Genomic DNA, 26638 nt, shown 5'->3' on the forward strand with positions numbered 1-26638 from the left:
ATTTTGGGCTGTCTGCAAAGGAGAGTGACATCTGTATCCAGATAAGGAGCTGTGGAGTTTGAACAAAGTGCAAGGACTATTCCCTTTAATTTAGAAAAAAAAACAGATATCTTATTGTCTGATCTTGTTACCTCTTATACTTCTCTTCTTTAAGGATATGATTTCTCTCTCATCACACCCAATTTGGACCAATGTACAACATGGAAACAAAGTAAAGACTGACAGAGTGCTTTCCGTGGGGGGGGGGGGGAGGGAAGCAAGATTGGGGGGGGGAAATTGTAAAACTCAAATAATACCTTTAATAAAAATAAATTTAAAAAAAGATATTACAGGGAACCTTGTACTAACACTGGGCACAGCAGCACTGGAAGCTATTAACTTCATTGTCTATTCCCATGTCTGGGTCACAGTTCAAAGGCAGAGAATGCTTTCAGTTAAGAGGAAGCAGAGACCTTGAGGAATGGTTTTGATTCTAGTTCCAAGAGAGCAAAGCCCATTCATAGCAAAATCAACAGCAAACTCTAGGGATCAAGGATTCTTCCTGGATAAGGACCAGAGCAATAACAGAACAGTGATATCACCTTTTCCTGGGATCACAACACCTTGGAAGCACTAAAAATTTCCAAATTTCTAGAATTAGCTCTGGAAAACAGCAGTACAATAAAGCTGAATGCTTGGAACAGTGCCTACCTTCCACACTGACCCCCCCCCCCAATTTAAAGTTCAAAATCAAGAAATAGGTAGAAAAATGAGGCAACAACAAGAAAAGAACCATAAAAAGTTACTATGGTGACAGGAAAGATCAAGAAGAAAATGAAGTCAAAACAGCTACAAGCAAAAGTCTTAAAGAAAAAAGTGAATTGGACACAATCCCAACAAGAATTCCTGGAAAAGTTAAAAAATTATTTTAAAAATCAAATAAGAGTGTTCTCCAAAATGACTGGTAGAACAAAAAAATTAGGTAAAGAAATGAGAGGAAGCAAATTATGAAAAAAACAATTAGCAGCTTTATAAAATAGACATTAACAAAAATCCCTTTAAGAAAACAACTTAAAAAAAAAACAGAATTAAGGGGGTGGCTAGGTGGTACAATGGATAAACCACTGGCCCTGGAGTCAGGAAGACCTGAGTTCGATGAATGTGACCTCAGATACTTATTACCTGGCTTCTTGAAGACAACACATTCAAAACTGAACTCATTATCATTCCTTTGAATTCTTGCCCCTCTCCAAATTTCCCTACTTATTGCTGCAAGTCACTTAACCCCATTGCCTTGCAAAAAACAAGAACAAAAACAAAACCAGAATTGAGCAAAAAGAAAGGTGCAAAAATTGATTGAAAAAATAATTTCTGAAAAATTAGAATTTTTGGCAAGTGGAAGCTAATGACTCCAAGATTAGATATAAATAATAAAACTAAGTCCAAAGAAAAATAGAAGAAAATATGAAATATCTCATTGAAAAAACAACTGATGTGGAAAGTAGATTAAAATAATTTTTTTGTTAAATGAGAATGCACTACTTGCTATTTGTTTTATTTTATTTTAATTAAAGATTTTATTTATTTTGAGTTTTACAATTTTTCCCCAGCTTACTTCCCTCCCTTCACCCCCCACAGAAAGTAATTTGTCAGTCTTTACATTGTTTCCATGTTATACATTGGTCCAAATTGAGTGTGATGAGAGAGAAATCATAACCTTAAAGAAGAAACATAAAGTATAAGAGATAACAGGATCAGACAATAAGATAGCAGTTTTTTTTTCTAAATTTAAGGGAATAGTCCTTGGTCTTTGTTCAAACTCCACAGTTCTTTCTCTGGATACAGATGGTATTCTCCATTGCAGAGAGCCCCACATTGTCCGATTGTTGCACTGATGGAATGAGCAAGTCCATCAAGGTTAATCATCGCCCCCATGTTATTGTTAGGGTGTACAATGTTTTTCTGGTTCTGCTCATCTCACTCCATATCAGTTCATTCGAATCCCTCCAGGCTTCCCTGAATTCCTGTCCCTCCTGGTTTCTAATAGAACAATAGTGTGATTGAGATACTTCAAGAATTACACACACACACAAACACACAAACAGATTCAATTGGGTATAGAAATTTATCTTATTCAATAAGAAAATAGGAGGAAAAGAGGATAGAGAGAAAACAAAGACAGTGGTCAGAAGCAAAAATAGATTTCAAAGGAGAGCCAGGATAAGGAGAGAGAGAGAAGGATAAATAGAAGAAAATAGGATGAAGGGGCAGCTAGGTAGTATAGTGAATAGAGCACTGTCCTGGAATCAGGAGGACCTGAGTTCAAATCGAGACTCAGCCACTTAATAATTACCTAGCTGTGTGACCTTGGGCAAATCATTTAACCACATTGCCTTGCAAAAAAACAAAAAAAAAATAGGATGGAGAATAAGTCAATTAATAAGCATAATTGTGAATGTGGAAGGAATGAACTCACCCATTATACAGAAGCAGATAGCAGAGTGGATCAGAAATCAGAATTGAACAATATATTATTTACAAGAAGGGGGCTTGAAACAGAGAAACACAGTTGAATTAATGAGCTGGAACTGAATCTATTATTCTTCAGATGATGTAAAAAAGAAATTGGCAAGGAATTGAAAAGATGAAAGTATTGTGGAAGGTGAAGTGTTGAGTGTTGACTACTAGACTTTGGCAATGATGGGGAAGAGATATGGGGTGACAGCTTGAGGAGATAGTAGGGTCAAGCATTAGGTTTCTTTTTAAAGGAGAAAGTAGATCTGAGCACATTTTTATAAACAAGGAAGGAGCCAGTAGATAAGGAGTAAATGAATGTAAGAAGGTGGGAGTGAGAGAAACCTATGGAGAGGCAGAGAGAGAAACAGACTAAAGCAGCAAGGTGCTGGAGAAGTTGGGAGAGGGTTGGATCAAGGATACAAATAGAAAAAGTAACCTTGGCAAGAATGAAAGAAAGAACATGTCGAGATGTAGAATCATTTTGAGGTAAGAAGTAGGAGAGAAGGGGCACTTAAATGAATCTCTCTTGATTTTCTCAGCAAAGTAGGAAGCAAGATCATCATTTGAGAGACATCAGGATTGAAGTGGTATTGACTACTTGAGGAAACAGAAGAATGTCTGGAACATGGGAATATGTTCAAGAGTTAACAAAGGAAGAATCAAAGAATAATTGTGTAGCAATGAAGGTCTAGCTAAGATTAGATAACATCAATGTATAAATGGAGTCAGTCATCATATTCTAAAGATTTTTCCAGCAGCATCTAGTAGTTTAGGAGTATAAGGATGACTGCTTAGTTTTTTCTCCACTAAAAAAATTCCGTGAATGCTCACTTACCAAATTAAGTCATCTAGGCCCTCTACCTCTGATCTCTACCTACATTCATTTTTTCATATAGCATATTGCTATATATTGTAAGTGCCCAATTATCTGATGAAGTGAATTAATATTTGAGTTATACAAATGTTTACAAAGGGTTTGCTTTATAGTAAATTAGATCTAATGCTCTTATTCATTTTATTCCTATCGTCAAAGCAGATAAGAGGATGACTACTTTTCAAAGTATCACTTCATTTATTTCCTTTAAATACCAGCTCTCTTACTTTATTCCAATTGTGAATTGATATATAAAAATTCATACTTTTTAAGAGCATGTCTACTATCAGAAGAGTTACTATATTTAGAAGTCATTTTTCAAAGAGCATTAAATGGTCTTAACTCTCAAGGAAACATTTCTGCTTATAATGCACATGTCATGGTTATCTTCAAAGGATGGCTGTGCACGTTGGCACCCCAGTGCTACTGTTTTATCATATTTTGTTCATAGCAACAAAATAATGGTTAACTAGGACTGAGAGTACCCATAATCTGCCTAACCTGGATGGTCTGTCTCTATTTCATCACAGGATTCAGAGACAATAATAAATCCCTAGATTGATATCTAGCACTGAAAAATGTTTATCAACATATATTTTATTGCCTACATTATATAATGCAGTATGTGAGGGATGTTACAGAAGAACAAAGGACATTAGGAACCAGATCCTTATCTCAAAGATTTACTAGGTAGATAAGACCCCATACATGAAAAATTAAATAGCAATGCAACAGCTAACAAAACAGACAACAAAACAAGAGGTATGATGAGACAAAATAAGTTTAATTGCTAAGCGAAATGTAAGGAAATAAATTCTATTAAGAGGAAGGTGAGAATACTTTGGGCTGAATTAATCTGGTAGATACCTGAAGAAGGTGGGATTCATTTGGCCCTTGAAAAATGTGTAGGGTTTGGATACTATAAAGAGTAATATCTTCTTTACCCTACAAACTGAAAACTGAATGGGTTGACCCAGATAAGAATCTTATTAAAAAAAAACAAAACATCGCAAGACTTTATTGGATGGCATGTCCCATTTCATCTAGGACCCATTGGAATGGTTAATTCTGCCCAAGTTCCCAGCCAGCAGACCTGACCTGTTTATACCACTCTTTCAGACTATCTTTCATAGTGTAAATATGTCTTGTAAACATGCTTCATGTTTCCTTGTAGATGAAAACTGGTTAATTTTGCTTATATTTTAATTGTCACAAGTTGATTTCATATGTAATATCTTATTTGAACTTTAAAATTCACCAGTCAGGTTGACTGTTCACATACTGTTTATTATGTAGGCACTGTACAGATGAGGAAACTGGAATTCAAGCACCTGAAATAATCTATTTAGGATCATCCAGCTACCAAGTGGCCATTAGAATTCCTATCTAGGTCCTCTACTGCAAGGCTCTTTCTAGTACTTTCTGTGCTTTCTAGAAAGCAGGCATTTTTGGTGACAAGTTTGGCTGGTCTTTGTGAGACAGTAAAAGAAGGCCAGAAACGTGGGAGACAGTCTGGGAAGGGCTTTCATATGAGAATGTATAATTTAGATTTTATTTTCTGAGCAATGGTGATTCAAAAGTGGTATTTGTTGCAGGAGATCCATTTGCTGGAGAAAAACTGAAGATTAGGGAGTAGGTGTGCTACCCAGGATGACTGAGCGAGAGTGTTTTGGTGATGGTGTTTTTGTTTTTTGACTTGATTTTGACTGTGATGACATCACAATTTCATCAGTATTGGAAACACTTGGTGAGGTAATTTCCTTTACCAGGACAGGCCAGCACCTGCTCTGTATCCTAGGGCTAAGGTGATCATAGTGGAAATAGAAAAGATGGACTGGATCAATTAATCAATCAATGAGAGTGTGAAGGGTACCTTATCTACCAGGTACTGTGGTAGGTCTTGGGCAAAGAAAAAAAAAGAACTAAGCTCACACATTTACATTGTTTTGGGGGAGACTCTACATAAATATAGGTATATATCTTGATATATGTATGTATGTATGTATGTATGTATGTATATGCAGAATTTAAATGAATGTAATCCGGAGCTTAAGCCTGTTTGCTCAGGACTCTCCATGCTGGTGGAGATTGATGCCTGCTCCGTGTCTGCCTGAGGGATGGAGTTGTGGAGAGGAGGGATCTTTGTTCTTATGACTTCCAGTTTCAAGGAAGGAGACATTCCATTCCTCATTCTCTTCAGAGAGGGTCCTCAGAGTGAGATAAAACCTCTAGGAAGAAGCCCACAGTCCTTTCACAAAAGGCAGTTAAAGAAGTTTTGGTGTAGAAGATGAGGCTAAAGTTTCATCTTCATGGAAGAGATGAATTTTCTGAGACAGAAAGAACTGGAAGTGTCTTCTGGTCATTCAGAGATATCAGGTATTGTGGATGGTGTGTTCGATTTAGCTATGAAGATGGGTTCAAATATCACATCTGATATTTACTAGCTGTAAGACCACTGAAAGCTTTTCTGAGCTGTAGATTTGCACATCATTCACAGAGGTGATAGTTGAAGGTTTGAACTTTTCTCCCCTTTCACCCTATCCCTCCCTCACCAGTATTTTGCTTTTGCCCACCACCTCCTTCAGTCTGCCCTCCTTTCCATCAGTCTCCCCCTAATTCTTTCCCCTTTCCCCTTCTATTAATTTCTAAACCCAGTTGGGAGTGGATGCTATTCCTTTTTTGAGTCCAGTTTGTTGAGAGTAAAATTCAATCAATACTCCCACCCTCTCTCTTTTTTCCTGCTATAATTTTTGCCTCTTCATGTGAGGTGATTTACCTTCTTTTGCCTCCCCTTCTCCCTTATCCTTTTTTAAAAAAATGTCTTTTTTAATACTATATCATAACCAACTTATACCCACACCCTCTGCTAAGGAGTACAGAGGTGAACAGTGGGCTGTAAAAGTTGTTGGGAGAGTAGGAAGATGAGTTAGCAAAGGAAATAGAGAAGGGATGGTCAAAGGGGTAGGACGAGAATTAGGAGAGTACAATTTTATGGAAGTCAAGTCAGGAGCATTTCAAGAGTGACTCAATAAGATCAAGTATGTAAAGATTGTAGTCTGAGAGAAAGGTCATTGGGTTGATGATCCACAGCATGTTAGTGCTGTGTCCCTGTTGTGATCAAGGTGCTCATGGCCTGTAGCTGGCTATGACTTTCAACCCCATCTTTAGCCCTTGCTGATATTTATCACAACCATTTTATCTAGGTGACAGACTGCTCTGAAAACCCAAGCCAGAGTGTGCTTCTCAGCTGCAGTTCTTTTCCAGCTGTTTACCTGCTTTGCTTCATCACTGCAGCAGTTTATCTAGTTTCTTTTCCTGTGACTATCCTTCCAGCTAATTTACTGTACTGTGGTTATCTGTTCTTGTATATTCTATCTCACACAGCAATTGTGCCAAGGTTCAGGCTTAATCAACCAAGGAGTGATGATGCTGTGAGACTTTGAAGCAGTTTTTATGGCCACAGACTCCACTAAAAGTTGACCAACTGTATTGGAAGAAAGCACTAATGGTCACAAGGGACACTAGATGGGCAAGTGGGAATGGACCAGATAAACCCATCGTTACTAGTGAGGAAAATAATAAAACACAGGTTATTCTGAAGTAGGTCTCAGGAGCCAGACATCACCCTCATGATGTCATTCTTTTTGAGAATGAAGGACAAACAATAAATAGAGCCAGAGGACAATTTATATGCATCCAATGTATGTAGACTACATACTAAACCTTGGCCACCTCTTGCCTCTTTAAAGACAGTTGTTTTCATAACTGCTTAGAAGAATATCTTTTTCTCCCCCTGGAGTTTATTTTCTGTATGCTGGGATTACTTTTTGTTCAATACAAACCTAAACTGTCAGTCTTGGGACTAGTACCTTTTCTCCCTTGGAGGCAGCAAATATTCTAGCCAGAAACTATTATCAGCCACCTGCTCATTTAGAGAAAACAGGGCAATTCATTATTTATGGGTACATGGACATGATTTTTATAGTTTTACTCCACACAAAGGAAGTCTGGTAAGACCACACTCATCAATTTAATATTTACAGAGCAACCATAATGTGAAAAATGCCAGTAGGCTACTGGCATAGTTCAGTGAGCACAGGCCATGGGGAGCTGAGGATCTCTCTGGGTGTGAATCCTGACTCTGACCCTTAATATTTGTGTGACTAAGGGAGAGTCACTTATTTTCTTTTGTAAATAATATTTTTTTTCAATTTCAAAATGGTTTTCAACAATTCATTTTTTAAAATATAATTTTGAGTTCCACATTTTTCTCCTTTCCTCCCTCCTCCCTCCCCAAGATAACCAGCAATCTGATTATACATATGCAATCATGTTATACATATGCAATCAAGTTAAACATATTTCCACATTTGTTACTTTGTGAAAGAATCAGAACAAAAAAAAAACACAAGAAAAAACAAAAAATAAACAAGTGAAAATAATATGCTTTGATCTACATTTTTACTCCATTTTTTTTTTTTGCAAGGCAATGGGGTTAAGTGGCTTGGCCAAGGCCACACGGCTAGGTAATTATTAAGTGTCTGAGGCTGGACTTGAACTTAGGTACTCCTGACTCCAGGGTTGGTGCTCTATCCACTTCATCACCTAGCCACCCCGACTTCATATTTCTTTCTTTCTTCCTTCCACCCTCCCCACCCCCCATATTTCTTTCTCTGGATGTCAATTAGCTTTCTAAGCTTCACTATCCTCATCTTTGGAATGAGGGCAATAATTCTCCCTCCTCTTACTTCTCAGGGTTATTATAAACCAAGTATTGTATAAATCTTACAACTGTGAGTTATATATAATTTACACATTTTGATACACACACACACACACACACATATTTGGCCATATAATTTTTTTACAGAATAAGAGACCTCATTGTTGAGGATAAAGAACTAGGCACATCTGAGTTCAAAGTCCCACTTTTGAACTTTCATTATTCATTTTTTCAAATTCCAGAAAGTAATTGGAAGTTGAGATATCCTCCTTCATTTTACTCACTGACATCTCTAAGCCTCCAGTGATCTCATCTGTAAAACAGAAGGCTGGATTCAACCACATGAAATCAAATATCTACTATTTCCCCAGGTATAAGATGCACCTTTTTTTCAACTTTTTTTTTTTTTTTTTAGGTTTTTGCAAGGCAAATGGGGTTAAATAGCTTGCCCAAGGCCATACAGCTAGGTAATTATTAAATGTCTGAGACTAGATTTGAACCAAGGTACTCCTGACTCCAAGGCCGGTGCTTTATCCACTATGCCACCTAGCCACCCTGCACCTTTTTTTTTTTTAAAAAAAATTTGGGAGCATCTTACACAGTTATTGTAGATTTCTTTACTTGCATTTCTCATTTTTTTTCTTTTTTTTTGCCCTTGTTGTCTTTGTACTCATTGTTTCACATTTGTTACCGGTATATTAAGTTACATCTTGCCACATTCTGCCCAGAAATGGCTCAGAAAAGATTTTCATCCAGTGCTGAATTCAAGTTCAAAGTGATCCAGTTTGCAAAAGTGAAGGAAACCGTGCTGCTGAACTTCAGTTCGGTCCTCCTCCAGCTGAGAAAACAATCAGAGACAAACTGCGGGAAGAAGAAACCCAACTGAAAACTCCCGGGCAGAAGACCATGAGAGGCAAGTCAGCAAAAGGGCCTGAGTTAGAGAGAGAATGGAAGAGATGGGTTATGGTTCAGCATGAGGCCAGAAGATTTGCTAATGAGGAAGAAGTGAATTACTTCCAGGGAGTACACAATCAGGTTCATGAAATGGAATGGACAAAACCTGCACCCACACACTTAGACTTGCCCAAAAGATGCCTGAAAGTGAAGAGCAGAAGGTCCTAGAATTTCATGATGAATAAAACTTGAGTTCAAAAACTTTATGTAATACTTTTCTTCAAATTTTGGGCCCCCAAATTAAGGTGCATCTTATACATGGGGAAAATACAGTCTCTCACAACCTCTATTCTCCCTTCATTGACTCCAATCTTTGGGACTGGATGACTCCTTTTCCCTTAAAAGGTCAGCCTCTCTCCTTGTGCCTTGTCTTTTCCAGCACTTTTGTCTTCATTATCATTTCCCTTTTCTCCAATCATTCATTCCCAGCTGTTTCCAAACAAATCCAGGCTTAGCCCATCATCCTTAAAAGAAACCTTCACTAAGCCCCACCTTGATTCCTTCAAGCTATCCTCCTATATTTCTTTTCTTTTTCAACCTAGAAAATCCTAGAAAAGCTACTGATTCCCATGTCTTTTATTTCCTTTCCTCTCCCTCCCTTTTCTCCAGTAGCAATCTGGTTTCAGATACTATCAACTCAACTGAAACTGCTCTCTCCAAAGTTATCACTGATCTCTTGTCAGATCCCGTGGCCTGTTCTCAATCCTTATTCTCCTTGGCCTCCCTGTGGCATCTGACATGCCTCTCCTCTTGGATCCTCTCTCCTAACTATGATTTCTGTTGGTTCTTCTACCTTTTTAGTTTCCTTTGATGTATCATCATCATGTCCTCTAACACTAAGTAAATTCCAAGGCTCTGTTCCTCTTCTGTTTACATACTTATATCTCTCCCATGGGTTTCATTATCATCTTCCCTAGATGAGTCCTGCATATACATAGACCCCAATGTGATACATATGCATATTTATGAATAAGTATAAAACATGAGTATATACACAAACATATTTTTGCCCCAGTTTCTCCAATCCAACTATGTTAAGTGCTGAGAATACAATTAACAAAAAACAAAGTACCCACCCTCAAGGACTCATAATTATAGGGAAGATATCACAAAAGGGGGTAAGGGGTGTATGTGTTTAAGATAACAGAGGATATCTTGTTTGGTGGAGTTGAAACCAGGCAGAGAGGCAGATGAAAAGTGGAGTGAGCTGAGTCCAGCTCCTTCCCTCTATAAAGAAAGGCTTTGGGAGAAGCTCTCTAAGTTCCTACTAGAGGAGTCTGAGGGAGGTGGTACAATTAAAGCTCAATTAGCAGTCTGATAATGAGATGAGAAGTGAAGAGCTTTTTCTGGGAAGAGCATCTTGTTCCCTGGGAGTGAAACCAGGCATAGCCGTGGATACAAAGGGCAGGATTTTCTCTCTCCAGTCCAGCTTCAGCAATTGTCTTTATAATATTTGGAACTGGATTTTCCATAGGTATCTAAAACAGAACTTATCGTCTCCCCTTCCTTTAATCCTATCCCTCTTCTAGTCACTCAAGTTTTCAACCTTGAGGACATCTTAGTAACCTCAACTCTTCTATACAGATAGCACAGTGCATACAGCATGTAACTTGGAGTTAGGAGGATCTGAATTTGAATCTCACCTCCTATACTGACAGACTGTACAATGCCACACAAGCCACTAAACTTTATGCTTCAATTTCTTATCTGAAAAATGGGAATAGTAATAGCCCCGACCTCCCAAGGGTGTTATGAGGATAAAATGAGATATTTGAAAGTAAAGTGCAAACCATAAAATATTACTTATTATTCTTACATCCAATCAGTTGTCACATCTCATTGTTTCTTCCTCCATTTTATCCTTCTTTCTTCACTTATATAGCTATTTACTATCCTAGTTCAAGACTGTATCTCATCTGTTCTAATTGTTCTCAATACCCCAAATCCTACTCACCCCAGTCCATCCTCCAATTAGTTCCAAACAACTGCCAAAGCGACCTTCCCAAACCACAACTCTGACACCCACTCAGCGAACTCCAGCGGTGGCCTATTACCTACAGAATCAAACATGATTAAATTTAAAGGGATGGAAAATGTTTTGCTATATGTGTGTGTGTGTGTGTGTGTGTGTGTGTGTGTGTGTGTGTGTGTATGTATGTATGTATTTAGGTTTTTGCAAGGCAATGAGGTTAAGTGGCTTGCCCAAGGCCACACGGCTAGGTCATTATTAAGTGTCTGAGGCCGGCTTTGAACTCCTGACCCCGGGGCCGGTGCTCCATCCACTGCACCACCTAGCCGCCCCTACATCATATAATTTTTTACAGAATAAGAGCCTCATTGTTGGGGCTAGGGACATTGAAAGCCATAGACAACCCCTACCTTTTTAACCTTCTTAAAACTATCATTTTCCCCATAACACGGATGGGTCCAATCAGTCTGCTTTCTTTCTGGTCCTCACATTTCCAATCTCCATCCACCTGTGCGGTCCCCTCTGAGAAACTGTCAAGTTCAAGGGCGGGGGGGGCTTCCCACGGCCGTCTGCGCGTCCCGGGGCCGCCCCCAACCTGCAGCTTAAGCTCTTGAAGTCGCCTCTGACCTTCCTAATTCCTCAGAAACAGGCCCGATCCAAAGCGACGCCCCCGCTAAGATAAATGAGGAAATAATTAATTAAGAGCCTGGCAAGGGGGTTGCACGCTTTGCCCTGTTAATGGCTCGTTTTCACCTGTGCCCGCAGCAAGGCGCGTGCCCCGGCTCCGGCCCGCGGCCCCAGCCCTGCAGGGGCCGTCCTGGAGGCGGGCCCCGAGCCCCGTCTTTGCCCCCGTCTGTCTTCTCCCTCCCGTCCCCCCTCCCCCCGCGGCCCGAGGCTCCGCCCCCCCCCCCCCCCGCCTGGGCTCGCGCCGCCACGCCCGCCCCGCTGCTGCCATGGCAACCGTACGCGCCTTCGCGGACTAACGGGATCGGCGTAATCGTTGGTGCGGAGCCGCGGCCCCGCGCGTCACCCGGACCTCGGCCCGCACCGCCTTCGGGCCGCGACCTTTAGGTAAGGCGCCTGGGGGAGTTCGCGGGCCGCTGGGAAGGCGGGTGGAGGGGAGAGGAGGAGGCTTCGCCCTTTCTCCGCCGCGCCGCGCCTGGCCGCGGCCCCGGTCCCGGACCGCAGTGGGTCCGGGAGCGCCGCGGGGCCCGGAGCTGGGCTTTGCAGGCCGGCTTTGCGGGAGAGGGAGAAGGCGAGGGCCTCGTGCTGCATCATGGGAAATGTAGTCGGGCTTCTCTTCCGCCTTGCGCTCTTTTGCCGGGGGACCCGGAGGCAGAGGACTACAAACCCCAGCGGGCCCGAGGGCAGGGGGCAGATGGCTGTGTAGGGATGAGCATTCTCCCCCGACTCGGATCGGATGCTCTGTGGACCCTCATCTAAGTGCGGTCAAAAAGGCATGGGGGGCCCGGGCTGCCCCCCGCCCCCTTCCTTATCCCTCCCGCGGGCCCACCGCCCCATATGCTAATCTAAAGGAAGCGGCCCCCTCCCCCCAAGTGCACGCCCCGGGGCCTGCCGAGACCCCTTTTCTGTCCGCAGAGCCCTGGGCGCGGCCCTGCCGCAGGGTGAGGGAAGCCGGGCCTCCCTCTGGGGTCCCATGGCCAAGGCCCCGACCCTTGGTGCCGGCCCCTCTGAGGCCTGAGGCGCTGGAACACAGGGAAAGATGGAAACAAAAATAATAGCTTTTATATGGCACCTACTATGTGCAGACATTTAAAAAACGTTTCATCCCAATAGCTGTGGGAACTAGAGGCTATTGTGCTTATCGAATATGCAGTTGAGGAAACTGAGGTCAGCAGAGGTTAAGTGACTTGGCCAAGGTCATACAACTTGTACGTGTCTGAGGCCCATCCGCTGTGCTGTATCTAAATGTTCCCCAAACCATTTCCCAGCTGTCAAAAAGAGTTCATAGTCTAAGACAACATACAGGCAGTCATGTGCAAGCAAAATATGAACAGGATGAATTGAAAATAATCTTAATGTTGATGCCTGGTACTAGCTGTTCTTAGGGACCTAACATTTGGTAAAGAAACTAGAGTGCAAGCAAGCAGTAAGGAAGATAGGGAGATTGCGGAGTTGGAAAGACTTTGTGGGTCAAAACTTAGCTGGGACAAATGACTTGTCCAGGGTCACACAACTGGAAGGTGGCCTGTATGGTACTAGACCTTGTTTTTATTAATTTCTCATCCAGTTCTCTTCTGCTCTTAATATTATTCTAACCAAAAACGATTATTTCTCGGATAGTAAGATTTAAGAGCCGTGGAGGTTTCCAGGTGGTGTTCTGGTGATTAAACAGTATGTTGGTATTTTTCCATCCCTTTATATTAAATGAGATCAGAGAACCAGTCAGGGAGTCAGGAGAAATAGCCCAAAAGTATTCAGGGACTATCTGAGCCTGTTGTATGTTTGATCTACTTCTGGAATTTGCCCTGGTGGACATGCAGGATTGTAAATCAGGAGTCTAGATTACAGCCCTAACTCAGCATCACAGCAGTTGTTAGTAGATGCTGCCTTGAAATTTACAGTATGTTGTAAAAACACGAATTCATTTGACCTTCAAGATACTGTATGTGTTATTATTAGCTCTCCTTTATAGGTAAGGATAGATGAAAAAATATTTATTAAGTTCCTACTAAGTGCTGGGGGTATAAAAGCAGACAATCCCTTCCCTCAAGGTGTTACATTCTAATGGGGGGGGGGGGGAGAAAACATGCAAAGAAGAATGAGTGGTGGTAGTTTGACCCAGAAAGTTATTGAGATTATGATTGGGATCACAGTGGAGTAAATCACAAGGAAACAGAATTTGGGATGATAAAGAACTAAGATACCATCCAAGCCAACCCATACATGATAGGAAATCTCCCCACTATGAAATCTTGGGCAAGTTTTTTTCCAGCCTCTGCTTTAAAACCTTTGAGGAGGACCTCTCTAGTCATCCCATTCCACTTTGGGACATCTTTATTTATTAGGAAGTTTTTACTGTCATTATGCCTCAATTTCTTTCTCTGTGACTTCCATTTGCTCCTAGTTCTGCCCTCTGGGGCAAAAAATCCAAACTGAGACACTCTTCCACATGACAACCTTCACACATAGGAGGAATTGTTATAACTGCCCTGATTCTTCCCCAATGCTTATATTATATGGGCTTAAGGCCTTTTACTGTCCTAGTGACCTCCTCTGCATATTCTCTAATTTATAATTATTTTTCTTAAACTCTGGTGCCCAGAATGGAATGCAGTATTCCAGATGACTTAGAGAGTAGAGACCAGGGGGACCAACTAGATAGAGCACTGGATAGATCTTTAAGTCTGGAGGAAGACCCGAATTCAATTCTGCTTCAGATGCTTAGCTGTGTGACCTACTGCGAGGATTTAGACTTGTCTTCCTCATCTCTGAAATGGAGATAATAGCACCTACCTCCCTGGACTGTTGCCAAATTATCAAATGGGATAATATTTATGAAGGGCTTAGCATAATACCTCATACATAGTGCCTAGCACTTAGTAGGTGCTGAGTAAGATGCTTGGTCTCTTTCCTGACATTTTTATTTATGAAAACTCTACTTTTCTTAGTGTAGCCAAAGATCTTATTAACTTCTTTGGCTGCCCTTTCACAGTGCTGATTCATACTGAACTTGTAGTGCATTAAAATCCTCTATCTGTTGCAAAAACTGCCTCTGACTATTGGATTTCATACTTGTCAGGTTGATTTTTGGTACCCAATTTCCAGATTTATATTTACTTCTATCGAATTTCATTATTAGAGTCTGTCCAGTGCTTCAGAATCTTTTTGGATCCTGGCTGTCTTCACTGTGTTCACTGTTCCTCCCAGCTTTGTGTCATATGCAAATCTGATGAACCACGATCCAAATTATTGTTAAATCTAAACAACACAGAGTGAAATGCTGATCTCAGGGTATTCTCCTGAAGATCTCCTCTTGTGTCGGTTATCATTCACATGAACAGCTACTTTTTAAGTTCAGCTAACCAGCTCTGAGTTCATCTAATTGTATTACTATTGGATCTTGCATGTCTATGTAGTTTACTCTACATCTCTCCATCTTCCCCCCAATACTAGTACACAAAATACTGTATCAAAAATTTTGCTAAATTCTAAGTAAATTCTATCCACAGTATTTTTCTCCTTTATTAATTCAGTAATCCTATTAAAAAAGGAAATGAAGTTAGTCTGAACTGATATATCAAAGGCAGCTAGGTGGTTCAGTGAAGAGATCTCTGGACCTGGAGTCAGGAAAAGCCTAGATCAAATCTGACCTCAGACAATTACTAGCTGTGTGACCCTAGGCAAGTCACTTAACTGCTCTTTGCCTCAGTTTCCTCATCTGTAAAATGGAAATAATCACAGCATCTACTTCCCAGGGTGACTGTAAGAATCAAATGAAAAAATAATTGTAAAGTGTTTAGTAAAGTGTCTGGTACATAGTAGGCATAATGAAAATATTAGTTATTGTTATTATTTTCTGGTCTTGATGAAGCCATACTTTTTCTAGCCACTGTTCCACTTTCTTTGCTATCCATCTCTTCTATACAGATCTTTATAATATGTGATCCTTAAACTTGGATGGGAAAAAATACATCTATATTTTTACTAAACACAACTGAAATTTAGTATTTCCTTCAACTAAAACAAAAAAAATTATATTTTGAAAAGAATTTCATAGGTTTTACCAGACTGTCAAAGAGTTCATGGATGACAAAAAAAGTTAAGAATTCCTGCTTTAATGATTGAAACACCCTATCCAGAAACAATGGTAGAGTTGATTTGATAATGGTTCCTGGATCCAAAAAAGTGCATTGAGAAGGGGGCAGGAGAAAAGGGTGCATGTGTAACTACAACTTTGGTGTATACTGTGGAGGATATGATCAGAGAGTAAGTCATGAAGAGAATCGAGATGTCTCTTGCTTTCTTGTTTTTTTTCTTTTTAGGTTTTTTTGCAAGGCAATGGGGCTAAGTGGCTTGCCCAAGGCCACACAACTAGGTAATGATTAAGGGAGGATTTGAACTCAGGTACTCCTGACTCCAGGGCTGGTGCTCTATCCACTGTGCCACCAAGCTGCCTGTCTGTTGCTTTTCTTGAAATTGTCTCTGTGTTCTCATGTAGGGAGGGGGCATATATACATAGATTGTTGCTTTTGAACCCAAGACAGGTAGTGATAAGCTGATAAATCACTTAGTTATTCCTGGTTCTTTAGAATAATATAATCCTAGAGTTTCAAAATACCATGTCCCTTCTGCAGTACCCTGTCTGCTTATCTAAGCAGCTCTGAGTCCATTGCTATTATTATTATTATTATATCTTATTGTAATCTAGTCTTATCTCTCCATATTCTCTACAATAATAGTTTATGAAATATTTTATCAAAAATTTTGCTAAGATCTAAGTAAACTCTATCCACATTATTTCTTCTTTTTTAGTTTAGTAATCCTGTCAAGAAAGGAAATGAAGTTAGCCTGGTTTGTTTGGGGATTGTGTGCAAGATACTTGCAAATGTGTAGGTTACTTTTTCTCCTTTATTTGGAATTCTTTTAGGTCTTATTGTCATTAGGTTGGAATGGGGATTAGAGTAGAAACATGGAAATGAGATTTAATTTTTAAATATTGTAGATTTTTTTTGGGACACCAGTTCAGTATTGGAAAGATTTCATTTGTTTCTGAGCAACTAATGTTCATTCACATTTTGTTGAAATTTGCAGAATGTTAGCATGCACAAACTTCATATATATACTAGGGGCCATATTCCAGTTTCTGTGAAAGAAAATCGTGCTTTTGCAGAATAATTCTGGCTTATTTGGGCAGCAAGGAGACAGTTAAATGTTCAGTCATAATAATGATTCTTTTCATCCATGGTGGAATGTCAGCTCAGCAAGTACATCTGTGACTTTCTCAAAAGCAGTTTTCTCATGCTTTCTATTACCATATTAGATAATATAAGGGTTTTTTGACAAACATCTGGTTTTTGACTCTGCAAACATTTATTAAATAAAATCAGAATATTCCTTGATTGAGAAATTGTTAAAACATGGGATAGTTTTCCAAGGCAGGTTGTATAACTTTATTTGATAGTATTTAAGATTCCCTTGGTTTTCTTTTTTTTTGTTGTTGTTCTTTTGTTAACCTGTCTAAAAATAGAGAGGTGGACCAAATAGCCTTTCTAAAAACACATTTCCAACTTTGTGATTCTACAGTTATTGTTTATCAGAAGTTCCTCTTAAGGAGCCAATTGAAATATAGACCCCATCTTGAACCTTTGTTTACATTAAACTTTTTCTTTGGTTCCTTTTAGCATTTTCCATAAACACTTCCTCTTTACTCTTGCCAAACAATATTTAGGTACACACAGGTATGCTTTTGTATCATTGCTAGTTGCTTAATGACTTAGTAACTAAGTAACACTTAATTACTACTAAGCTAAGATCGGCTTTCAGGTTATGGTTTTATAAGGGCACATATCTGTGGCACTTAGCATGAGAATAATCCAGCTTGGTGTCTTTCCATAGTAGATGCAATTAAAATTTGTTTTAAATTCAATATATATATATACATATATATGTGTATATATATATACTTCAGATATGCAAACTGAGGCTTTCAGAAGTTAGGGACTTGCTTATGGTCGCATAACTAGTAGATAATAGTGGTAAAATTTGAATTCAAGCCTTCCTAATTCCTTCACTCTGTCCATTATGGGACAGAACACTACAATACACTGCTCTCTAAGACTACCTAGTGAATATGAAATGGAATAATATATAGAACTTTAGAGGGGAAAAAGATTCTAGAGGTCATCAAATGTAATATCCTCATTTTGTATCAAATAAGTCACTCAGTACAAAATTGAGGACATTTAGCAATGTAAATTAAATGTTAGACTATATTATTATTATTATTATTATTATTATTATTATTATTATTATTAGGAAACAAAGTAATTTCCCCAGGTTATTTGCTTCTGTGATGATGACTGAAGTAGATGACAAAATTTTGGTGAATTCTAATATACTCTAAAGGATGTCAAGTAAGAATTTCCTTTAAGATATCTTAAGTCTGTATCTGTCTGTCTATCTATCTATCTATCTATCTATTTATAGATCTTTTAGTTCAGGTACTGTCATCTTGAGCATCTGATTGCACAGTCCAGTAGTCTTTTCTCCTTTGGGGTCTTTCTGTAATATTTGATGGTTTTGACCGTTTTCTTTAGTTCTGGATACTCTGCTGCCTTGACTACTATGACAAAGTCATTACATCTTGTACATCACTTTTGCTGGTGACTGTCTCCCAAGTCTGTCTTTTTGACTGTTTTCTCTTTCTTCATATTCTTCCTTGGCAACCTCTTCTATTCCTATTTTTAAATCACCATCTTTATTTTTATATATTTTATGTATTTATTTTTATTATATATTATATTTAATATATATATTATATATTATATTTATATATTTTTATATATATTTCCAAATATATACAATAGTAGTTTCTACCAATCATTTTTGGCAAGTTTTTGAGTTTTATAATTTTTCTCCCTTCCTTCCCTCCATCCTCCTCCCAATAGAAAGCAATCTAATATAGACTTTTCATTTGTATCCATGGTAAGTATAGATTGAAATTGAATTTGTTGTGAGAGAAGAATCAAATTCAGAAGGAAGAAAACATTAGCAAAATTACATAATACATAAGACAACTTTTTTAAAATTGAAGATAATAAGGTTTGGTCTTCATTTAAACTCCATAGTTCCTTCTTTGAATAGATGGTATTCTCCATTACAAATCCCCTAAAATTGTTCCTAATTATTACACTGATGGAATGAACAAGTCCATTATGGTTGATCATCACCTCATGTTGTTGTTAGTATGAATAATGTTTTTCTGGTTCTGCTTATTTCATCCAGCATCAATTCTTGCAAGGCTTTCCAGGTTTTTCTGAAATCCCATCCCTCATGATTTTTTATAGAACCATAGTGTTCCATCACACACATAAACCACAATTTGTTTAATCATTCTCCAGTTATTGGACATCCTTCAATTTCCAATTTTTTTGTCACTACAAACAAAGCTGCTATGAATATTTTTGTACATGTGGGATTTTTATCCTTGTTACATGATCTTTTCAGGATACAGACTCAGTAGTGGCATTGCTAGATCAAAGGGCATGCAAATTTTTATTGCCCTTTGGGCATAATTCCAAATTGCTCTCCAGAGTACCAAGAATGCATTAGTGCCCTAGATTTTCCACATTCCCTCCAACATTGATAATTATCCTTTCTGGTCATATTGGCTGATGTGAGAGGTATAAGGTGGTACCTCAGAGATGCTTTGATTTGCATTTGTCTAATCGATAATGACTTAGAGCAATTTTTCACATGACTGTAGATTTTTTTTTTTGATTTCTTCATCCAAGAATTGCCTTTGAATATCCTTTGCTCACTTGTCAATTAAGGAATGACTTTTTTTTTTATAAATTTGACTCAATTTTCTATATATTTTAGAAATGAGTCCTTTGTCAGGAACACTAGTTGTAAAAATTGTTTCCCAATTTACCTATATTCCTTTTGATCTTAGTTACAGTGGTTTTGTTAAATTATTATCTTTATGAAAAGGATCCCAAAATCTGCAAATCTAACTGTAGTCTCTAGCTAAAACTCCATTCTTACAACTCCAACAGATTATTAGAAATATCAATCTGAATGCAAATTTAGGAATTAATCAGCAGACATTTATTAAGCACCTACTGTGACCTAAGCAAATACACATATACATATACACACATACATGTTAACTTGGAGATAATAGAGGGAAGACATTTAGAATTAAGGGAAACTGGTATAAGATTTTTATAGAAGATGATATTTTATCTTAGTACATGAAGGAAACGAGGTACATAAGGAGGTGGGAATGAGCAGAGAGGGCATTCCAGACATGGGTGGGGGTGGGGAGCCAGTGAAAATTAAGTAAGATTGGAGATGTAGTATCTAGTGTGAAAAATAACAAGGAGTCCAGGGTCACTGGAATGCAGAGTTGTATACAGAGTGGTAGGAAGTGGAAGTACCTGGGTTAAGAAGACTGAAAATGTAAAAAGGAACTGGGTTGTGAAGGATTTTTATATTTGATCCTGGTGGTAAGAGGGAGCTACTGGATTTTGTTGAGAAGGTGGGGAGATGCCATGGTCAGACATATTTTTAGGAAGATTAATTTGACTGCTCAGTAGTGGATGGATTGGAATAGGGTAAGACTTGCGATTTAGAGACTAACTAAAAGGTTAATACAGTAGTCCAGGTGTGAGATGATTAGGGTTACTAATGGTAGAGGGATGGCAGTTTAGAAGGAAACAATGGGAAGAAATGTTAGAAAGAGAAAATTGACAGAATTGACAACTGATCATATGGCAAGTGAGAAAGTGAATAATCAAGAATGACAATAAGGTTGTGAGACTGGGGAACTGGAAGCACAGTGCTGCCCTAGACAATAATAGGGAAGTTTGGAAGGGTGAAGGGTAAGGGAGGAAAATAATGAGTTTCGTTCCAGATATATTGAGTTTAAGATATCTATAGGACATAAAATTTGAGATACTCAATAGATAAGAGATGTAAGATTGGAGGTTAGGAGGAAAGGTTGGAACAGTATAAATAGATGAGAGAATCATCAAGTGAAAGTTAGAAGGAGAACAGAATAAGTTCCAGGACAGAGGTCTGTTTCTGAACTTGAGTATCTCTTACATCTTTGCATTCATAAAGCTGTACTTGATTCATAGAGTTTATTCTCTTCTCATGTACACTTTAAAAATCCTTGTCTTTCTTCAGAGTTGAGCTCAGGTGCCAACTTCCTTGGGAAATCTTACTCCAGTCTTCCATTTAGTGCTCTCTTCCTTAATTTACTTTGTCTTCTACTTAATTTTTGTACATGCATCTTTTTAGGAGAACTTAAATTTCTTGAAGGTGTAGATTTTTTGTTTTTTTTTCTTGGGTCCCTGGAAGTTAGGTCAATTTCTTTGATATTATTTTTTATAATTTTTTGTTTTTCCAAATACATACAGTGGTAGTTTTTACCAATCACTTTTTTTGCAGGGTTTTGAATTTTATCATTTTTCTCCCTCTCTCCCTTTGCTTCCCCCCCTCCCCATGACAGAAAGCAATATGATATAGGCTTTACATTTATAACCATGCTAAACATAGATCGATATTGAATGTGTAGTGAGAGAAGACTCAAATCCAAAAATAAGAAAGAAAACATTAGAGAGAACAAAATGACTTAATATTTAGGACAGTTTTTTTTTAAAAAATTGAAAGATAATAAACTTTAGTCTTCATTTAAACTCCATATCCTTCTCTGGATATGGATGGTATTTTCCTTCATAAGTTCCTTAAAATTGCCTTTGATTATTGTACTGCTGAAATGAACAAGTCCATCATAATAATGTTTGTCCTTCAGTTTTGAAGGAGACCATGACATCAGGGAGGTGATGCCATGACAAGAATGTGAATTGAATATGAGTGAGCAGGGCTATGCTAAGTTACCAGCCTCACTTTCTCCTCCAAAGCCATCTGGATCCAAAGGGCAGATATGGATCAGGACAACTGGAGATGGCTCTGGATGCGAGGCAATCAGGGTTAAGTGTCACACAGCTAGGAAGTCTCAAGGGTCTGAGGTCAGATTCATACTCCTGTCCTCCTGATTCCAAGGTCAGTACTCTTATTTACTGTGCCACCTAGCTACCTTACTAGTTCATCATGGTTGATCATGACCCCATGTTGTTAATATGTACAATGTTTTTCTGGTTCTACTCAATTCATTCAGCATTAACTCATGCAAGTCTTTCCAACTTTTCTGAAATCCCCTCCCTCGTGATTTTTTTATAGAACAATTGTCTTCTATCACATACATACACCACAATTTGTTCAATTTGTTTAACCAATCCCCAATTGATGGTTATTCCCTTGATTTCCAATTTTTTGCCACTATAAAAGAGCTACTATATGAATGTTTTTTGAGCATGTCTAATTTTTACCTTTTTTTTCATTATCTCTTCAGGATACAGATTCAGTAGTGGGATTGCTGGATTAAAGGGTATGCAGAGTTTTATTGCATACTTCCAAATTGCTTTCCAGAAAGGTTGGATCAGTTCACATCTCTACCAAGAGTGCATTATTGCCCCAGTTTTCCCACATTCCCTCCAAAATTGATCATTAACCTTTCTAGTCATATTGGCCAATTTGAGAGATAAAACAAATGTTATTGACTTGAGCTTTACCATCTTCCCCAGCTTGACAAATAACTTGACCTTTCCCCAACTCTTCAAAAGATGAAAGAGTACAACCTGCAAATTCTAGATCAATGAACTTAAATTTGATTCCTAGGATTGGATCATCAAAAAGATGATTGGTGAACACCTTGAAAAATGAAGTAGTAATTACAAAAACCTTAGCATACTGAGCTTTTTCAAGAATAGAGCATTATAATTTCTTTTTAGGTTTTTGCAAGGCAAATGGGGTTAAGTGGCTTGCCCAAGGCCACACAGCTAGGTAATTATTAAGTGTCTGAGACCAGATTTGAACCCAAGTACTACTGACTCCAAGGCCGGTGCTTTATCCACTAGCCACCTAGCCGCCCCCAAGCATTATAAATTGACCTCATTTCTTTTTTCTTTTTTTATAGGATTACTAAATTAATAGATGAGGGGAATGGTATGGATATAGTTTGTCTAGATGTTAGTAGACTTTTGATAAAGTATTCGCATTCTCATGGAGAAAGAAGGTGGTAAAGATATAATACAATTAGATAAATGATTTCTGTTTGGAGGGATAGTGGATTACTTGAGGTTCTGGTATTAGCATGCTGGTATTATAATATTTTTTATTGATTTGAATAAAAGCACAGGTGACATGTTCATCTATTTTCAGATGACATAAAACTGAGGGGGATGGCTAACATAATGGATGACAGAGTCAGGATCTAAAAAGATCTTGATCATTAGGCTGCATCTAATAAAATGAAATGCAATAAAGATATTGTAAAATCTGATACTTGGTGATAAAAAAGCTTCAGAAATACAAGATTGGGGAGGCATGATTAGAGAGCAGTTCTAAAAAAGGACTGGAGTTTTTAGTCAAGCCCAGTATAAATCAACAAAGCTGATGAGGTCTTGAACTGTGTTAAAACAAAACAAAACAAAACCATAGCTTCCTGGAGGTGATAATCTCAGGGCTGCTGTGAGACCTTAAATGAGTACCGAGACAAGTTCTGGTCACCACAGTTTAAATATGATAAACTGGAATGTCCAGAGAGGAACTATTAGGTTGGCACGGGTCTTGAGTCCATGTCATATGAGCCTTGGTTGAAAGAACTGAGGATGTTTCATCTGAAGAGTAGAAAAATCAGGGTGTTTATAACAATTATCCTTGAATTATGTGAAGAGTGGCCATGTGGGAGAGTGCCTCTACTGGAACATTTTGACTTGGGGGGGGGGGAGGAAGCAGAACCAGGAACTGGTGGAAAGTGCAAAGATGGAGATTTGGACTCGATGGCAGGAAAAAATTTCTTAGCAACCACCTCCCAAATTTTATGATTCCTCTTGGTTATATAGGCATGGGGTTTTACTTCCCTCCCCCCCCAACCCCAGTAACCTCCACATTCAGGTTGGCATCAGGCTTATTCTTTCTTCTCTTAATCCAATTATCCTAGGACAAATTTTTATTTCAGGTTCTTATTATGATAACTTCCTAAATGATTTCATTTGCCATCCTTTACAAATTTGTTTCTCTAAATTATTTTCCTAATGTGCAGACCTGTTCATATCACTCCCTTGTTCAAAAATCTTTACTTTTGATTATGGTAGTAGACTCTAGTATGCATCATGGTCCTCTAAGGGGCTGAAACGATTTTCTTAAAGAGTCTAGGATAGAAATAATAGACATGTAATTTCATTGGTATAAAGAGCTCCCAGGAGAAATCTCCCTTGTCGGTGCAGATTAGTTCTTTCTTTGTAACATTGAGAAGGGATATGTAGCTTACTCTGGGTCCCATAGCCAGTTTGTATTTGAGTTAACTCAACCTGAAGACCACCTGGAAGGCTTTGAAGGCAATTCTAGTCACTTCTCTTGGGGAGGAGTCTGAGAATTCACACATAAGCAAATGTACATCTATGCTGTTGAGATTAGTAAGATATATTAAATATATAAGTAAATTTATTTATAAGTGCTGATGTATTCAGAGTAACTTTTTGTTATGATTTTTTAAATTAAATATTGTTAATAGGACAATTACTATTATATGGTTCTGAACTTTTTCACATCAAAAAGATGGGAAACTAATGGTCAGCAGGCTAACACCACTTCTTTAGTATGCCATTTAAGGACTCTAGATCTGTCTTTTTTTTTTTTACAAGGAAAATGGGGTTAAGTGGCTTGTGCAAGGTCACACAGCTAGGTAATTATTAAGTGTCTCAGGCCAGATTTGAACTCAGGTACTGACTCCAGGGCCAGTGCTCTATCCACTGTGCCACCTAGCTGCCCCCCAATATTTTGTTTTTTTCCCAGTTACATGTAAAAACAATTTTTTAAAGTTTTGAATTCTAAGTTCACTCCCTCCTCCTCTCTAACATCTTCTTTTTTCCTTCTCACCTCAAAGTAATGTCTTCCCTCTCAGATATTCCTGGAGCATTTAGGATCTTTCCTTTGTATGACATAGTAGAAAGAGCATTGATTCTAAAATCAGAAAGAATGATGAAAACATCATTCTAAAACATCATGCTAAGAACTGTGCTGGAGATTCAAATTAAAAAAATGAAACCCTAAGAAAAATAACAATGGGATCGTTACTTTGAAGGCATATCAAGAACAAAATACAAAATTTCTTCCCAACACCTTGGAGGCATAATCTTTTCTCTTTCCATCCTAGTCTTGTTCACCTTTAGCATAGTTTCCCCATAACATGGTTCTTATCAACTTCATGACTAGATACGACTTGACAGGCTGATGAATCCTCATCTCAGCTACTGAAGGCCTAGGTCCATAATATCACTCCTCAAAGTCACTTCTAGTTTAGGTCAGTGATGTTGGATTGCCTGCAGAAAGCTCTTTCTGGGACTTTCCATGCTTTGATGGCAGGAGGCTTGTTCTCTTGATCTTTGGAAAGTCACAAGACAGTAACCACCACATTATTCTCCTTCCCTTAGAATGGAAAAGAATGAGTGTTGAAGTAAAAGAATGAAACTTCATTTTCAGAGGTCCACATGTTGGCCTCAGCAGAGAGGCTTAAGGTCTTTCACCTTATAGCTTTGTCTTTCACTGAACATTGCTTTTGAAGAGGTTAAAGCAAGAGCAGATAAGAACTGGCACTTACATTCTAGTTTTGCACTCTGCCTCTGGAGTAAAAGCACATTCCAATCTCCTGATGCTTTCTGAGCAAGTTACTTCTTCATATGTAAAATGAGGAGAATAGACCAAATAACCTCTGAAGTCCCTTCTCCTTTGCATCTAGGATACTTTGATTCTCCCACTGTCCAAAGCTCAGACCATTTGATGTTTATAGTTTTACTTGGTTTTTCTGTTGTCTCTTGGATCTTGGTTAAACAGTATTTTGCATTAAAAAAACTTTAGCACATGATAATTTGTCACAGAGTAAAGTATACATGCTCAGAAGGCAATGAGCCTTTTGGATTTCAAGATGAGTTATTCTGGGATATATAGCTTTCCATGGAAAAATGCTTTTATTTCTTTTTTAAAAAAATGAACAAAGTAATCTGTTATTTTGGTACTATGGAAGAATAAAAAGACTAAGGAAGCTGTCTCAAGGATATTGAGTAGATCAAGTATGGAGGATTTTAGGAAAAGTTATGAACACCGATTACATTGTCATAGGAAGATTTTCATTTACTTGATGAAGGGCATACCCATAGTGATGAAATCACACATTTTTTCACAGTATTAAAGTAATTTGAGATATAGTTAATATATTATAAAGCTTAAAGGGTTCATGTTGATAGTCTTTATGAGGTAGTGTAGTTGAAAAAATTTATTACCCAGTGGTCAAGCCTCTGGCAATGAACCTCTCAGAACTAAGTTTGGTTATTTTTTTTTTATGATAAACCTAAAGTTTTTTTTTTGGGGGGGATTTCACAAGGCAAATGGGGTTAAGTGGCTTGCTTGCCCAAGGCCACACACAGCTAGGTAATTATTAAGTGTCTGAGGTCAGATTTGAACTCAGATAATCCTGACTCCAGGGCCAGTGCTGTACCCATGGCGACGCCTAGCCACCCTAACCTACAGTTTTTAATGAGAACTCTACATAGAGCTTTAACAATAACCACTATAAGTAGCATTTTTATTTCATGTTAAGATTTACAAAGTACTTAAGTTCTCATTTGGTCCACACAACAAACTTGGGAAGTAATATGATCCCCTTTTACAGAGGAGGAAAATGAGACTGAGAGAAGTTTAAATGAACTTAACTGAGGCTCACATAGCTAGTAAGTGATTGAAATAGGAATCCAGGAACCCAGGATTTCCTCTACTCTATGATAATAATTTGAATAGCTAATAAATTGGATGT

At 38.3% G+C, this 26638-nt stretch overlaps 1 protein-coding gene and 1 long non-coding RNA gene across 6 annotated transcripts in view; one reads left to right on the forward strand and one right to left on the reverse strand.

Annotated features, from left to right (window-relative positions):
- Window positions 1-26638, forward strand: part of KATNAL1 (katanin catalytic subunit A1 like 1) — a 264986-nt gene that overhangs the window by 146560 nt on the left and 91788 nt on the right. The window contains exon 1 of one of the 5 annotated variants that reach the window (XM_074216116.1): window positions 11989-12087. The exons of the other annotated variants lie outside the window; for them this stretch is intronic. The gene's annotated coding sequence lies outside the window, so the exon portion shown is untranslated. Of the gene's footprint in view, window positions 1-11988; window positions 12088-26638 lie in introns of those variants that run through there. 5 annotated transcript variants of the gene reach the window in all.
- Window positions 1576-11813, reverse strand: LOC141507936 (uncharacterized). The gene is made up of 3 exons (XR_012474305.1): window positions 11427-11813; window positions 11002-11101; window positions 1576-9024 (listed from the first exon to the last, which is right to left on the reverse strand). It is a non-coding gene; the product is annotated as an uncharacterized LOC141507936 (long non-coding RNA).

This window comes from Macrotis lagotis, chromosome 1 (genome assembly GCF_037893015.1).
Source record: "Macrotis lagotis isolate mMagLag1 chromosome 1, bilby.v1.9.chrom.fasta, whole genome shotgun sequence".
Classification (NCBI taxonomy): domain Eukaryota; kingdom Metazoa; phylum Chordata; class Mammalia; order Peramelemorphia; family Peramelidae; genus Macrotis; species Macrotis lagotis.